At 42.9% G+C, this 16,973-nt stretch overlaps 1 protein-coding gene across 3 annotated transcripts in view; it reads left to right on the forward strand.

Moving 5' to 3' along the window:
• The first annotated feature begins 17 nt into the window (after window positions 1-17).
• The window catches only part of ken (zinc finger and BTB domain-containing ken and barbie protein), a 37,542-nt gene continuing 20,586 nt past the window's right edge, over window positions 18-16,973 (forward strand). For 2 of the 3 annotated variants that reach the window (XM_011641551.3, XM_011641554.3), the window contains exon 1: window positions 18-5,621. The gene's annotated coding sequence lies outside the window, so the exon portion shown is untranslated. The remainder of the gene's footprint in view (window positions 5,622-16,973) is intronic. The other variant, XM_089084463.1, reaches the window with a different exon arrangement.

Consider the following 16,973-nt stretch of genomic DNA (forward strand, 5'->3'; position numbering starts at 1 on the left):
GAATTGTGCAGAGTTACGGGAGAAAGGCGCGAGAAAGGAAAAGCTAAACTGAAGTAATGAACGGTCCGTTGTTTCACGAGCGCTTGAAGATAATGCGCGAATGTATACTTCAATTCAAGCATAGGATAGTTTCGTTTTTAATTTTGTTTTTTTACTCTTTTATACTCAATTATCATATATTCCAATAATTCGAAATATCGAGAACTTTATCTAATTTTGATGAGAAATATATTTTAAAAACTTTAGTATTTAGCTAGATTTTGTAACTTTAACACCGAAGATTTTTTCAAAACAGATTCAAGAAGATGACCAACACAAAGACGAGGTGCAAATATAATAAGAAGTACAACAATATTGCAAGCCAATGTAAAAGAGGAAAGGTAAATCGAGATCGATGAACTGACATTAAAAAGAGGTTTAAAGCATCATAATAATAATGAAGTAGAAAAAAAATGGACAAGGGAAAGAAAATGTGGAGCCAGGACGTAGGAGGAGCAACACTTTACCAATGAATTGGAAGGAAAAAGGTATATAGAAACAGGAAAAGAAACGAGGGCGGAGTAAAAATCGAACGCACGATATGGACCTACCTACTGATGGACTGAAAAAAAGAAAAAAAAAACGTCTGAAAGTATAGCACACAAGATAGAGGGAACAAGAGAGGGAGTAAAAATCGTAAATACCGAAATGAAAGTGGGAGAAACGAGCACGAATGGGTACAGCGGAAAGAATGGAAGTATCGAAGGAAATAGCGAAGGGCATGAAAGAACTAGAAAGAAATTAATAGTAGACTACATGCTAATCCTTGCGATACTCGTTTCATTCTTACGTATTTTATGAACGCGCGCGGGCGTGAACACTCGTTCTCGTATTATACCACTGCGACGACAAGGAGTGCCTCTATTCTGTCGCGTCCAAATGACAAGGACGAAAAACCAATGTATAGAGGCTGGTTTGCTATGTGTCTTCGTGTACTACGCTAGAGCAGTACGGCGAGAAAGATAAAAAAGGGGAAAGACGAAGAGAGAATGAGCGAGCGAGCGAGGCCATAAGAGAGAGATAGAGCGAACCAGGACAGAAGGATAGGGATGAGAAAGAAAGAGAGAGACAGGAAGACAGCACGGGAGAATCGTGCTCCAATAAAATGGACGGAGACCGGAGAGTGTGCTCTTATCGCCTTGTGCATGTGCACTGGCGGAACATGTGAACCACCGCGTGTATAAGCGAAGACGTGCAACGCGTACCTATACACATGCGTAATCGCTCGTATATTACACAAAGTAAGAGAGAGAGAGAGAGGGAGAGAAAGAGAAAGAAAGAGCGACACCTCACCAATAAGACCTAGGCAAGAGAGCTATTTGTAATGCAATAGTGAGAGCACTAGTGGGGAAAGAAAGAGTGGAGGAAGGTAGTGGTAGGTGGAGTGCTCTTGGTGGGGGAGAAAGAGCAAGAAAGGGAGAACGGGAGATAGACAGACACGTAAAGAGACAGAATGAGACAGAATGAGAGAAAGAAAGAGAGAGAGAGAGAGAGAGAGAGAGAGGGGGAGAGGCAGAGATGAAAAGAGGAGAGATAAAGCAAGAATGTATGAGCGAAAGAGAGAGGAAAGGTGCTACTCGACGTGGAACCAATACTATGATCCCTTTACAAATAAACTCACGAACTTGCAAGGCCTCCTCTCCGGTGCAGAATATAACGTCGCGAGCTCATGGCAAATAGAAACGCGCTTTTCGGACCCTCAACCCTTTCTGGACCCCGTAAATCCACGAGACCCACCTGGCCTCTCCTTTGCCACTACCACCCGCCACTATTACGACTACTATTGCTATCACCATCGCCATCACCATGACCACCACTACCGTCGCTCGTCACTGTCGTGGTTGTACTCATTCGATACACGTTAAGAGTATCGCTGATGTGCTACCACTACCAACGAGCCGACAACCACCACCACCGCCGCCACCTCCTGCCGACCGTCTGACTCTACCTCTCTTCGCTTACCTAGGACCAGACAGAGAAAGAGAGAGCGCGAACGAGAGGGAGAGTGAGAGCAGGAGAGTGAGAGAGAGAAAGAGAGAGGTAGAGAGTGAGAGAGGGCCCCGGCTTTGCGCAAAAGTTACGACGAAGCGAGGAGCAGTGAGACACATCGCGGAGACCGGAAGAGAACCCTCTCTCCCTAAAGAAGTTCTCCGACGTGAAGAAAGAGAGAGAGAGAGAGAGAGAGGGAGAGAGAGAGAGAGAGACAGAGGGAGAGAGAGAGAGAGAGAGAGAGAGAGAGAGAGAGAGAGAGAGAGAGAGAGAGAGAGAGAGAGAGAGAGAGAGAGAGAGAGAGAGAGAGAGAGAGAGAGAGAGAGAGAGAGAGAGAGAGAGAGAGAGAGATACTGAACACGCGCGAAAAACATACGTCGACTCCAATCGAGAGTGTCACCTTATGTGCGCGCGGGAGTGCGGTACGGACCATCACGAAGAAAACTAACAACATCAAGTACCCTCCTTGTTATTCACCGCGTGTTCACATCGCGAGGACACGTGGTAATCAAGTGTCCTACTTCCAGATATCCTGCGGGAGTGTATCAATTTAATTAGATCTCCTATAGTTACCTGAAACGATCTCGTTTGTAACGTGCAAATTTCTACGATTGCGCATCGTTGTGTTATCACGATCAACATTTGCGAGTGACATATTCGAAGGATAACAAAACTACCAGCTGAACTGACACGTGCTTACTGTCACGTGTTTTCATTAATCACCAAGTGTGTTTTCTGATCAAATGCACGTACAGGAAGAAGAAAGAATTTAAAGAAAGTATTTCCGAAAATTTAACAGTTCTAACTTAGTTTGCTCTTCGAAAATTTGTTAATCCTGTGATTGTGTTGACAGTTGTTGAAAGAGAGGGATATCAAAGGAAGCGAAGAAACTAAAGGAAAGAGAAGAAAAGAAGAAAAAAAAGAAGAAGGAAAGAAAGTAAGAAATGTAGATAGAAAAGAAACAGGTAAAAAAAGGAAAACAAGAAAAAAAAAAAAAGAAAAATAAAAAGAAGAAAAGAAGAAGTTTCGAAGTTGAGACCAGAACTCGCTGCACGCTCGCCGCTTACGTACCAGCAAGAGCGGGCTGTGTTGTGTAAGAGCTGAAAGTAAAAGTTGAAACCGTCGACTTCAACTCGCGGGAGCGCGTGCTGCGCGCGCTAAAATCTGATCCTGCCTCTTGTAGGCTGAGTATAGCCGAATATTTCTTACCTCTCTCTCTCTCTGCTCGTCTTTCTTCGGCGACTTTGTGATTTGTTCTTCCTTCTGAAGAAACACAGAAGAGAGAGAGAGAGAGAGAGAGAGAGAGAGAGAGAGAGAGAGAGAGAGAGAGAAAGACAGACAGTAATAGTGTGTTTGTGCGTATGCGTGCATGCGTTCGGTTCGCATGATCGCGGACGTCTCTCCGGCGCCCTTGACAAGAAACGCCGCGAATGTGGAGGATTTACGCGCCCCGAGGAAGCCGAAGAGGGCGTGCTAGGGGAAGAACAAGGAGAGAGGAGAAGAGGAACGGTGGTCCGGTCATTGCGTAACGACGTTTTCTAGTCCGCTGCTTCGCGAAATATATTCGCGTGTGGTGTTTCGCTTGTACTCTCGTTCTCGGAGGTGTATCGGCGTATATGGAAGTTCGGGGATAGATCGAAGTCAAAAACGCGAGTAAATCGAGCTTCGACAGCGAGCGCGAATACGGCGCCGACAGCGAGAGCGAACGATGGAAAGTGATCGGTCCCGCGCGTTTCACTCCATTCAGCGCGAAACGCGAGTGTTCAAGGTCACCATTGCTGGTATCCCACCGGTAATCTGTTTCCGGAGTTGCTAGAGAGTGGTCTTCATCATCCTCACCAGTCGTCATCGTCAACGTATTCATTACCATCGTCATTATCATCGAGTTGCATCCCGGTAGCACCACCGTGGAAGGACTCGACGTGCGGTATTCGCGTGCGAATTTAACCTGTCTCTCTCTCTCTCTCTCCCTCAGTTCACGATCGACAGCGCGCTCGCTTTTACCTCGCCGCCTCGTCCGGGCGCAAGAAGTTTCGCAAAAGGGATTACAACACGCAGAAGAGAAAGGAGACAGACAGACGGAAAGGGAGACGCGAAAGGGAAAAGGACAGCGAAGAAAGAGAGAGAGACAGTTCGAGACGGAGAGGGAGAGAAGGAGGAGGAGGAAAAGGAGGAGGAGAAGGAGGAGGAGAGGAACAAACCGCGATACGACAACCGTGTACGCGAAAACCGCAGGAGGACGCGGATTTCTCGCGCGGAGGACAGGAGTCCTCGTGACCGTCGTGTGGTTCAACGACGAGGACGAGGAAGGCGTCGACGAGTGAGCGAAGGGAAGGCTCGCTCTCTCTCGGAACGAGGAGAAAGAGGTGGAGAGCAGAAGAGAGAGAACCGCGGTAGCGAAGGACGAGTCTGAAAGACGATCCGGATGTGGCGAGATCCACTCGCTTTCCGTTCTCCCGCTCTCCCGCCGATCGTCACGGTGCGTCGCGCCGCACCGACGACGTTGATTTCGTGAAGAAGGCGCGAGAAATTTGATAATCCGTGAGTAAAAGAGTAAACGCGCGCCGCCGAGTCCCGGGGAACCACCGGGGAAACCGTGGCGGCGTTCGCCAGAGACACACGGCTGAGCGGAATTAAAAGTGCGTTTAAAAAGGTTAGCGGGATAAAAAAGGCGCGCGCGCGAAAGGATAAGAGAAAGGAATAGGAGCCACCTCCGAGTCCTTGAGAGTACCCAACGGGTAAAAGTGCCGCGCGCAGAGCCAGCCGGTTGACCCTGGACAGTCAACGGAGCAGACCCCGTTGGAAAAAAAGAGTTCTCCACGCCGTTGTCATCGTCGTCGTCGTCGTCGTCGTCGTCGTCGTCGTCGTCGTCGTCATTGTCATCCTGAACGTTGTCAAGGATCGTCCCGTTCCAGATTGACGAATCTCTCTTCACGGCGAAATTTTCCTCGCTGTACGTCAAGTTTAGGTGATCTAAATCGAAGAGGCGCGTTGCATGGTGTGCGTACACATTTACTCGTTGCGTGCGTGCGTGCGTGCGTGCGTGCAACACGAGCAAAACCACGTGTGTGACGTCGCGCGAACAGAAGAGCAGCGAGGCGAAACGTGATGACGAGGAGGAGATCGTGAAAAAGGAGGCTGATCGCGAACAACGGTGAAATCCTCGAAGATATCAGAGTTCCGACCGGCAGGATTTTCGTTCATCTTCGTAGTGTAGAAATAATGTGCGGTCACGCGAAGAACGCGTCCACGAGTGTGAAGTGATACGTTAGTGCCGGTATACCACGAGCTCGGCGAGCGTGCTCCTCGTGCGTTTCTCCCGTTCGCCGTTATTGCTACTGATCTGTTTCTCTCGTGCCCAGTGGTGGTGATCCATACCGCGGAATATCAATGTACGTCACGTGTCTGCAGCGTCGTCCACGTCGCCGATGTCACGGGATCTTGGCTCGTCATCGCCGGCTCGCAAAGAGGATGTTTTTCACATGACTCGACGAGATAGTCCCCTGGGATATATATTGCGTCCCGTCGCTCACCCTGGATACCGCCGCCGATCACACGTCGGACAGCGAGCGCAGTAGTAGAAAAAGCGCAAGGTGAGAAAAATGTGGACGGCTCGTAACTCGTAACTCGCGGGCGTGACGTCGATTCGATTATGTAACGTTCTTCCTCCTCGGGGATCTGTTCCTGGCGAAGAGACCGAGGCGACGTTAGCTCCTCATTTGTCGCTCGCCGATTAATTACGTCAACACCGTCGATGGCCTTGATCGCGCTCTCTAAGTTGATAGTTCACTCTGTTGCAAAAGACGATTGAAAGATGATTAAAATGTTCATTGCCACGTTCGTTACATGATGTGTCGTCGCGCTGATGATACGTTTCATGTTTACACTGGCTGTTATAATCCAAATCTGATTGTAACAATTGACAGGAATCGTAGATACCAGCTTATATCGTATTGACAAACGTAGATAAAAAACTTATAAGTATGTTTTTCACGCCTGTTATATCGAGTTAACGACAATCGTCACGATGAACGTGTTAATTTTATTGCGCTCGGCAATTCAAACGATTCGAAATATATCGTTTCACCGTGCACATCCAGAGATAAATTCCGAAATTGATCGCGTGAATGAAATAATTCCGAACCGATGATTCTGTTAATCACTGATGCATAATATTCCAATAATACAGGGATAAATTAAACGAGATAAAGAACATAACAATAATATAACAAATGATAAAGCACGCTACAATGGAGAATTAAAACAATTTCGATTGGATTTTTTTTCTGTTATTACCCAATATTTGGAAAGCAGATGAATTGTTTTTTTCTCTTGATATTAATTCATCGAGCTATCAAGCGGGAGTTACGAATGATCGATGATGTAATGTTGACATGACCGCTGGAAAATGTTTGCAGTCGGTTTTATGGATACGATACGATAAAATGAAAAGATACCGAAAAGGTATCGATGTGTGACGACAAGCGATATCTACAGTTGTACGAGAACATGATGCTACGATTCTTAACATAGTCTCTTTCGATAGGTTTCGATATTAACAGGCATACATTTCCATTCATATATTTAGACACACACACACAGACCTGCCAACCTAATCTGTCAATTCTTTCACTTGTCGCCAAGGTTTATGTTGTTTTCTGTCTAAACGAAACGGTGAAACTGTGAGCAATAATGAGGCAATTGTCGCAGACTGACATTCCACGCGACTGGATGCAAGAGACGGTGCAAATTAATGCGGCGACGTAATTGGTAGTAAAAACGACGGCCAGGCCTAACGTGCGACCAGAGAACAGGTAGATTGCGGCGAAACGCGCTGACAATGGGAAAATATGATCGGCCGAGCCACGAAACGTAAATAACATAATTATCGTCCCTTAAAAAACCTGTCCCTGTTTCCGTTTGAGAGATCGCGTAAACCATTCATTAAGTAGTAGTAGCTATGTTAAGCCAGTGCACGCGTGCGAAATCTTCATTATTTCATCGACACTTGTCCTATCGTTTATTTATATATATTTATTTTACTGAAGAATTTTTTCATCAAATATTGGCAAAGTATATATATATAATCATCTTTTATAAGTCAATGAAAAAAAAAAAAAAAAAAAAAAAAAAAAAAAAGGGGGGGGAAATTATTTGATTACATCGCTCACCGCACTGCACGTGTCATATTTATTTATACTTACATATTAATATTAAATATATAAAATGTGTTTGATAAATAAACATATTACATTGATGCTCTTATTTGGTTCGCATGTGTAGAAATTTTGAAAGTACTTGACGAGACGTCCCGAGACTACTACGATGATTTTGAAGTTGCTCGGGAAAGTAAAAAAAAAAAAAATAAATAAATAAAAACAGGAAAAACGGGAAACTCGAGAGAAATCGTCCCTGTATCCTGTGAATAAAAAATGCGCTTAATATCTGTACTTCGTAATAGGCGGCTGTAAACTCTCTCGTGAAAGACAACGAAGGCAGGAAAACTTCTTCTGAGCATCATAATTCAAGTTCAGCGGCGCACCATGGTCGCAATATGGACGATTGTTGTGTAACCGTTTCGAAAGAAAAAGGAAAAAAAAGAAGAGGAAGAAAAAAGAAACGACGAGCCGCTCCTCTCGCGAGTCCAGTGTGGTCATCAATGGCGCGGAATGACGAATCAGAGAGAAAAAGCGATCTCCAGTCAAGGTCGCGTATCGAAAGGTGCCTTTGCGTTCGCCATTTCGCATTCATCTTGCCATTATCTCGCGGACGAGAGCTCGCACGGCGCGTTTCTTACATAGTTCACCAGCTGCATAGAGTGTGCATCGACGCGTATATGCCGCGAATGCAGCGACACAAAAATCACTTGTTCGAGCCGCGAAAGGTGAACCAGTCGAAATTCCGTGTTCCCTCCACTTTTTGCTCGCGCCACATCACGCGCGCGTCGCTCATTGCTGGACAATAATCGCGACGCGAGAAAGTTTATTCGGTAAGCGACAGCGATGCAAATATATCCCTTTCTTTTAGGACACTTCACGTGTCAAATTTAACACGTTAAATTTGTGCAAATAATCTAATATTATCGCGCAAAGAAACTTACTATCGATAAATTAATTAATTAAATTATTGACAGAATTCGAGTAAAGAAATACGTTTTCAAATATTTATCACATATTTTTTTTTTTTACTTTGGCTTTATTATTATTATTATTATTATTATTATTGTCGGACTACACGCTCTCTTTGCTTTGTTTTTCTTTATATAATTTATTTTATCTTTATTCTTCCAATACTATTTCATGTAAAACAAGTGACGCGAAGGAAGATTTTTAAATAACATTATTATCTCTTAACTGAAACATAAAGAATCCGAAGGAAATCGAAAGAAGTTAACTTTTTCAAGTAAAACCGATGTTGCAGCTGATAATCCTTAATGTTTAAAGATGTTTTAATGTTAATCGCAAATGCGTTTCTTCACGTTGATTAGCGATAGCTTGCTACGGAGTCATTCGCACTATACATTTACGTGAATAAATTTGACTATGTCAACCGTGTGATTTGGCTAAACTATGCATCAGAAGCCTAATTCACTACGGAGATTTATGGCCAAATCATTTAACGTGCGGTCGCAAACGATTTGACGATCATTTATTTGTACCTCCGAATACATTCAGTCTCGTCACTCTCCTTAAATTTGCCAAAGCCGCTTTGCTTTGGAGATGTCCAATTCTACGTGCAACGTACCACGTTGCGCGGCCATGAGAAAGAAACGAACGAAAAAAATATCTTTGTACCAGGCAATTATGAATAATTATGAATACTTATTTGCGTCTGTACAACTGCTAATTGAAAGAGGAAAAACGAAACGTCAAATGTTGCATGTAACGTCTCGATAAGAGATATGTTCTTGTATCTTACAAGTAGTAATATCCAATTAAAAAATTCTCTCTTTTTTTAATAATTATAAAAAACAATAATTTGTATTTTCAAGTATCGTGTTAATCGTCCCTGTTTTTTTTTGTACCATCTCACAGAGCCGCTTCGCTGAATCATTTTGCTCGACACTTCTCGAGAATATTTTCAATTGAGTAGTCGGTAGCAAGATAGAAGTGGGTTATGAGACCGATGCAATTAATTAATGAGATAATAAACGATTTTGTTATCGGATTCGATGTAGAACGCATCTGATATCGCACTGATATCAATCAATCAATACGGAGTAAAATAGAATGAACCACGTAGTGAATCACATCGGACACATTTGCGTTTAAATGACTTAAAGTTATTTCTGCTAATGACACGGACAACCTGGCGGATTGAATGCGATTTTAATTGTCAATAAAGTTTCTATTTCATTTTCAAGGAAAATAGTTTCTCGAAATGATTAGGTTACGCGAATAAACGGAGGAACGTGCACGTGGATTTATCGTGTGTTTATCAATGACTCTATTGAGAATTCTATTATCGCTGCTTGATGTCATTAACGTGGATATCGCGAGATAACTGCAATTCAAATAAACGACATACCAAGTGTTAATTGAATATTCGTAAAACCTTTATCGATCTCGGTATCATTTTCCGCATTTCCAAAACAAACATGTCATAACACTCGCGCGTGCAACATTTTTTTTCAGATAATTTCAATTACAATTAAATCTTGTAGAATAATCAACAAATCACAATTAAATCTCGTGTTAAAACCATACGTAAAGACATATACGTTTTAGACGTGCGAATGTAATGTAAGGACGGTAAAAAGCAACATTTTTTTCAAATTTGCGGAAATAAAATGTTACGCTCAAGAAATATATTTTCGCGTTAATGTTAAAGAAAGAAAGAAAGAAAGAAAGAAAAAAAAAACAACGATATCCAATTTGCACCATGAATCACGTCGACTGCGAATCCGTCTCGGAGGAAGACAATGCACTTTTCTTTGTGTATTTCATATTTTCGTTTCATACTTTTCCACCTTCCACGGTTCGTCCGTTCCCTTCTCAGGCGTTTCTTCTTCGCGTATGCGATAAGACGCTTATTAAGACGCGCTATTCTCGGCATGCGAGATCGGGATTGGCCGAAACGGCGCGTTAAATGAAGTTGCAATTAAGAGAGCTAAAAGCCACGCGGCCGACTATGCCTTCTCAAGGCCTCGAGCCTCGCCAGAGCGTACTTCCGCTTCTGATTAGCTTCCTCTTTTCCCACATCGTCCTCGCCGAGCTCTCCTTCCCTCTTTGCCGCCCTCCTCACATCCTCCTCCTTCTCCCGTCCTTTCTCTTCCCATCGTCCTTTTCCTTCTTCTTTTTTTTTTTTCCTCGCTTCCCCTTTACATCTCTCCTCGTGGTCTCTCTTTATCTCTCGACCTGTGCCTTATCTCGCACCGTGGGAATCCGCGCGTGCGATTCGCGCCGCGAGGGAGGAAGTTCCTATTCTTCCATTTCTCGTCACGGCGCCTCTCTATCCTTTCGTGTCTTCGCAATCGATCAGCGCGACGACGTGTTCTTCGTTTTCGCGTATCCACACTTGTTGATCCTCCTCGACCGAGTCGTGTGTTACTAATTGTAAGATCGATATAACGTAAGTCTGATTATCGTATTTGGAAGAGGAGAATTTACAAATACTCTTACCCACTGTAATTCGTTATTCAGATACACGAAATCATTCAGAGTTTCGTTTCGAAAAAGTATCGAATGATCGAGAAAACTAATATCTATGGATCTAATTGTTGGATCGGTTAAAAATAATTGGAGATCAATAATAATGGGTAAATTATTAGGTAAGCCCTTCCTTCCGTTTGATAATTTGATATCGGATAATGTTGAAGTAAATAAAATGCTGCGTAATTCTCGAAAAGTATAGGAAGAATTTAAGTAGCATCTGATGTTTATTTTTAGAATTCTTTCAGAAATTTTCCACCAGATAGTCAATCTGATCATCCGACCGACAAGCATGTCGACGGTCGGATGTCTGCGCAATCGACCTAATGCGGGCGCGGTTATGACGTGCAGATACGAAGGACGATAGATACTTTATCTGAATTCGCTAGGTAGGTGGGGGGGGGGGGGGTACATTCGAACTAACGACATGTAATGCGCAGCGGTTTGCATAAAATAGCACAAAGTTGCGAGTTTACGTACGCGTGGCGAATAAATTTACGTAAATAATGCTTTCTATCTATGCCCGCTGGCGTGTAGAATCGCGAGCAAAGGTATCGCGAGTTTGTTTAGCGCATCAGAGGATCTAGCGTGTAATTATCCGTAAATGTTTTTCCAAACGTTCCATGTCGATCGGTAGGATTCCGACACAATTCGGAAGCGAGTAAACGACGAACGATTTGAACGATTCGAACGATGCGAAAGATTGAAGAAGGATACCATTATCGTTTGCTTCATTTCGTTGCAGTGTGAGGCTAATTCCGGATGATTATTCATGACGGTCCAAAGACTTCTCTTTGTAGGAAACTCGCTGATAAAGGAACGAGAGAAATGACCGGTCTATTATACCGGTCGTCGCATGTAATAGCAAAATTAGCTGTGAAAATCGATGTGCGGGTCACTGCGAGCGAACGTGGCTAGTTATCGTTATACATTTGTATTCGAAGGGAATTTAATTGGACGAGCTCATGTAGCGTCCGCTATTGTTATATTGTTATATCGAGCGTAGTGGAATCTATACGTGTGACATTTATCAACGTAACATGATCACCGATCATTCATAAGAATAGTGAATTATGATCGTGCCAAGATTCGGCTCACTTTTCAAATTATTCCGAATTTTGTCAACGCCAACGCGAATGTTGATAGATTTTTGAAAAATCTACAAGAAAATCCACACATATATAGTAGTTGGAAAATGAAATTGTAGCTCGGAGTAGCTGGAAATTATACTACATTCGAAAGTGATACACCATTAAAATAATTTTCTTTTTGTTATGGTTTAATGGCTGCGTGGAAGAAAAAAATTTTTGAATCCAGAGCATTCGCTTAGCCAGTTTAAACAATTGACAAACTCTCTGCGAACTTTATTAATAATTTGCCGGACGGTGATTAAGGATTCGAAATTCACCGCGTTTCCTCGCGTTTGCTAAATAGCCGCGGCGGCTTGCGAAAAGCGTGACTTCAACGATTTAGGACGTTAGGCGAAAATGTTTCGTTCGCCGCGTATACTTTCACCTGTGCCGAGTCGTACGTGCCGAATTGGCAGGTACGATTACGACGGCCGATGAAATTTCCGTCGATTGTACGAAATACGGTTGTTCGCGTTGTGCTCTCTTAAATATCACGTCTCTAAATGAGCTTCGTGCGCAATGCGCTTACGCTCCTCATCGCAGAATTTGCGAAGAAAGTTTCGCACGCATTCCTATTTCAATCCCTACGTGATCGGATAAACCCGTCTCTGCCTGGACGTGTCGCAACCTTGAAAGTTTGGCTCTCGAGAGTCTCGTAAATTCTCTACGTTCTCTACGAAGTTTCGGAGCAGTTAGTCGTTTATCATGCGCCATTCTATGCGCAATCTGCTCCAAGTTTTAAGTTTTATTTGACGATTAATATTTATATAAAACACACAGAGTCGTGATTTTATATTGTTTTTTTCCATTATCAGCTGCTTTAGTATATTTATTTTTATTCTTTTTATGCTAACCAATTTATACAATTTTAATTAATGTGGAGAAGAAAGGAAAGAAAGGGTAGAGGACGAGCAAAATCTGAATTACAATCTAGTTATTTTCCAAAAACATGTTTTACAAATATGTAACGTAACATGTATCAAATGTTGATTGCGAGTGTTAATCATTCTTTATTGATAACGTTGAAATATCTATTTGCGTACTGGCGCAAAAAGTAGACTTTGCTAAATGCACACTCAATGTTGTAAATTGAAATATTAAAGATTTGTGCGTTACAACTCACGTTATCTTCTACGCACGTAGAAGACCGTAGTTAATTAAATTTATTTTCTAAAATATCGTTATTTAATATATTGCCTTTGGCCCTTGGACGTTGTCGAGAGATACGTTAGATTTCGAAATCTAACATATATCTTTATTCCTTTCACAAAAAAGTACGTATTACCAAGTACGTATTATTACGCAATCTAAAAGTCATATATTTCTTACAAGAGATTGTAGGGTAGGGTTGACTCTCGTTAATTTCGACTCTCGTTATTTTCGGCGGCCATTGTTCGGTCGTCAAGCCGAAAATGAAAGGATTATCGTAATCCGCGGCGGGCGGCGTTGATCGTCTCTGTATATTCATTCCACGTAGACGCGATATTACATTAACGTAATTTCGCCACCGGAATTATTACACAATTTTACAGCTTGGCGAACGTGCGGCTGGATCCCGTGCCTGGGCGTCGCGGCCGACGGGTCGTAAGACAGAAAATTATCGTAAAGTCGAGCGCGGAATCGCATGGCGGGAGAGCGCTCGCGCCCACGCGGGTTTGCGAGAAAACACAATCGTCCCTCGCCACGTCCCGCGTGCGCTCTTACCGCACGGCAGGAAAGCTCGCGTTGCGATTCGCGATATACCGCGGATATAACGTGTGTGTATATATACGTGGCTACGTACGTACACCGTACGTCGCCTCTGCAGGTACACGACCGGCGCGGCGCAGCGCGGCGCGGCGCGGCGGCCGCCCGGCTGGTATTTCGCCCGCTCGTTTCTGGGCCCGCGTTCTGGGACTCGATTGGCGATTGTAAATCTCTCGCGCTCTTGCGGGCCCCCGCGGGCGGCTCGGGGCATATACCGCGAGTAACAGCACGAGTAACAGCGGTCCCGCGAGTACCTACCTACCTACCTACCTCCGCCAACCCTTTCTACCTTTCCTTTCACTTTCATCTATCGCGGGGCCCCGCTCGTATACTCGAGGCCCCTTCGGGACTCGCTCGCTGGCTCGCCCGGCTACCGGCTGCCTGTTACACGCCTCCGTGTAACGTACTCGTACAGCGCGTTACGGAAAAAAAGGATTGTATTATTGAAGAAACGGTAGCGAGGAGAAACGTACGTACGGGGCCGGGTTCCGCGGTCGATACGATATGAGTACCTAACGGGTGGAAAGTTTCGTCGGGTTAGCTCTCCCTCGCGCGTTTCCTTCGCGCGTCTTTCCTTAAGAGATTTGCGAGAAATTATGAGAATATTAATAACGAGCTGACATTTTACATTGTCTCTCGTTTCATGTCTCTCGTCCGTTTGATAAATATAATTCTTTACGTTACAAGATGAGAAAAACCGAGAAAGCGTTTCTGCGAGATAAGATCAAACGACGAAATAAATTAATGTAATATGTTTTCTCAGATTTGAAAGAGTCGTATTGAAGCACGGTTCTGCGCGGAAAACTTGTGAAGATTACTACATCGCGCTCGCGCGCGCGCGCGCGCGCGCGCGCGCGTAATGGTCCCAACACGGATAGGCTGGTAACGAGCGAGCGAATTGATGTATACCTTTAAGAGAGCATTGATTGCTTGCGAGATGTTAAAAAAGATGCGCTAGCCGTTGAGAAAATAAACACGCTATTACTCGGCGCGGTTCGTAACCGCACGTCGTAGTTACGCGGCCCATAGTTCACAGTACCGGAGTTTTCATCCAAGCAAGTCATAATTTTGCGAACGCTCCCATTATGAGTTTGTATGGAGATTATTCTTTGCTTTACGCGGCAATTAACTCATCTCACAATTTTATTTGCTTCTCTATCCTTGCTTCAGCCAGACCCGTAGAATGCATATGCATACGTAGAACGGGGTCTCTTAAAACTGTCGCATTTTCTTTTTCTGAACATTTTGCCCGATTGAAATTACTACATCTGACTCCTTACTACATCCGTCTCCTCGATTCCATTTACATCGTTTCACTTACATGATTCAGAAAAGAAAGATTAATAAATAATATTCGGTAATGAAGGGACATAGGCCGCACATCCTCGAAATTATCTTCTCTCATTACGATCCCCGTCGGGAATCTGTACATTGTGTTCGTAACGTATGACGTACTAGGGCGATGCGCATCGGGGAGGACTGTAATTTCGCACTGTAACGACTCGCGATGTTCAGATGTTGTACGTCCCTATTGTATCTCGCATGAAATACGGCTGGTTGAGGGGTCGGGCCTTTCATGCGACAGTGAAAGTGTCCCAATTTGGGAGGAAGAGTTCACGCGGCTGTGCCGCCAGCTAATACGGCATACATTCCTGACTGATATGCGTTTCGACGTTTATTTCATTTTCGCTACATGTTTCGTTACAAATATATAAATACCTAGCCAGCGGAAATATGTATAAGATACATACGTTTACCTTCTCTAAAAATACATGCGAACTGCGTAAGCGTTCATATGATACAAAAAAATCATGTTAACGTGTAATTTTTTAGTTTTCCTTTTTTCATTGATTTTATTTCGCATTATTATTTTTATTTTACATTAATAAATATATTTTATTATTTAGCATAATAAGACGAAAGATTGGCATCGAAGTCGATGCTTTCTTATAATATCGTTTTATTATTTAAGACGTTAATCTGCGTAGATAATAAAAGAGCAGCAAATCGCTAGTTTAGCATCGCTAAAAACCTTGGACAAACCTTGATACAAAGAATATTTTTGTTGCTTGAATCAAATATCATATGTATATAGATCAATGTTAATGAAGATACGAACAATCGGAATAATTAGCATTTTAATACTCCCCGCTTATCTGCATGAGCTTTTGCTTTTAGTGTAACCACGTTTCCGCTTTGTAATAATACGTTCTAGTTGCAATCAGTGTTTCAATTAAGCAACGAGCAAAAACCGCAATCCTACAATTTGTACACTAATATACCAATACCCGCTCTGCGATAATGTCGGGGCATTATAAATTAAAAGTATTTTGGCAAAATTGCCATACGAATAGAAAGAAAGCGTTGTGTAACAGACCTACAATTCTAATTCGATTTTAGCTGTAAATGCGATTTAAATTCCACTGTTACTGTCGGTACGTTGTTGCAACAGCGTCGGTAGTTGTTAAAACTAAATGCATTAGCGAATCTATTCGATCGAGCATTTCACTTTCGAGTCCGCCGCGTGAGAGAGAGAGAGAGAGATTTTCGTTCGCGTCGTTGCGCGTTTTTGTGAAACAAATCCGTGCGCTCGAATTATTATGAAACAAAAACGACTCGTTTCTGACTCGTTCGGTGTAATCTTCTCGGTTTCTTCGACTTCCTCGCGCGTTTTCACCCGCACATCCGCGCGACCACGTTCGCGGAGGCGGACTTTCTTGCTTACGTGCCCGCTTACGCTGCAGCTCGGTGCTCTTCTGTACATCTAACTGCCAACGTAATTTCACCTTCGCCATTGTTACTCTTAAACGATCTCGCAATCGTCGTCTCGCTCTTGTGACACGCTAATCATCCCCGGAGCTTGTTACGTCGCCGCCGCGAAACGGACGACCCAGATAAAGAATTTTATTTCGTTTATTTTCGATAACGGTCACATCTCATCTTTCGCAATCGCGACAAATTTTTACGGCCGACCGAAAGAGAAATGTAAATTTACGGGAGAAATTGTCGAGAGGATTGATGTATAGCACAAAAGTAAATCGTTTGCGATATCTCTTGTAGTAATTTAATACAGAGGAAAAATTTATCTTCGTATAATAATCGCAATAAAAAAAATTTGACGTTTAATAATCATTTCACATTGATAAAATTAAGATTAGGATTAAGATTGACAAATTCGTCAATGACTTATATATAACATACATATAATTAATGTACATAATTATTCGTAAGATAGTATATTTGAATTTATAAATATATTTCCCATTTCAATATAAGTATTATTTTAACGCACATTCGCAATTCAAATGTACAAAATGATTGTATTTTTTAATATTATTCATCTTATTCATTCTATGTATAAACTATGATTTCGATTGACTAGTCAAGGCGGAGTAAAAAATGATTCACAACCCAATGA

The sequence above is a fragment of the Pogonomyrmex barbatus genome, unplaced genomic scaffold (genome assembly GCF_055798465.1).
Source record: "Pogonomyrmex barbatus isolate J1 unplaced genomic scaffold, ASM5579846v1 scaffold9, whole genome shotgun sequence".
Taxonomy (NCBI): domain Eukaryota; kingdom Metazoa; phylum Arthropoda; class Insecta; order Hymenoptera; family Formicidae; genus Pogonomyrmex; species Pogonomyrmex barbatus.